This window comes from Arachis duranensis, chromosome 5 (genome assembly GCF_000817695.3).
Source record: "Arachis duranensis cultivar V14167 chromosome 5, aradu.V14167.gnm2.J7QH, whole genome shotgun sequence".
Taxonomy (NCBI): Eukaryota; Viridiplantae; Streptophyta; class Magnoliopsida; order Fabales; family Fabaceae; genus Arachis; species Arachis duranensis.
Window position 1 is genome coordinate 72228086 of NC_029776.3, and position 697 is coordinate 72228782.

Here is a 697-nt window from a genome sequence, read left to right on the forward strand (position 1 = left end):
TTTTTCCCTGTTCCTGCTCATATGAAAGAGAAGAAAACAAGAAAAGAAAGAGGAATCCTCTATGTCACAGTATAGAGACTCCTTTATGTTAGTAGAAGAAGAAGGGGGTAGAAGAATGGAGATGGGGATTCGGATTTTTGGATGAAGAGAGGTGAAGAGAAGTGTTAGTAATTAAATAATTAAATAGAATAAGGGAAGGGAAGAGAAATTTTCGAAAATAATTTTGAAAAAGGGGTTAGTAATTTTTGAAAATTAAAAGCAAAATATAATTAAAATTAAAATTTAAAACAAAAAGAATTTTTGAAAAAGAGGGATAATTTTCGAAAATTAGAGAGGGAAAAGTAGTTAGGTGGTTTTGAAAAAGATAAGAAACAAACAAAAAGTTAGTTCGTTGATTGAAAAAGATTTGAAATCAAATTTTGAAAAAGATAAGAAGATAAGAAGTTAGATAAGATATTTTGAAATCAAATTTTGAAAAAATAAAATTTTTGAAAAAGATAAGATAAAAGATAAAAAGATCTAATTTTTGAAATGACTTAACTAACAAGAAACTACAAGATAAGATTCTAGAACTTAAAGATTGAACCTTTCTTAACAAGAAAGTAACAACTTCAAATTTTTGAACCAATCACATTAATTGTTAGCTAATTTTCGAAAATTTGATATAAAGATAAGAAAAAGATTTTGAAAAAATTTT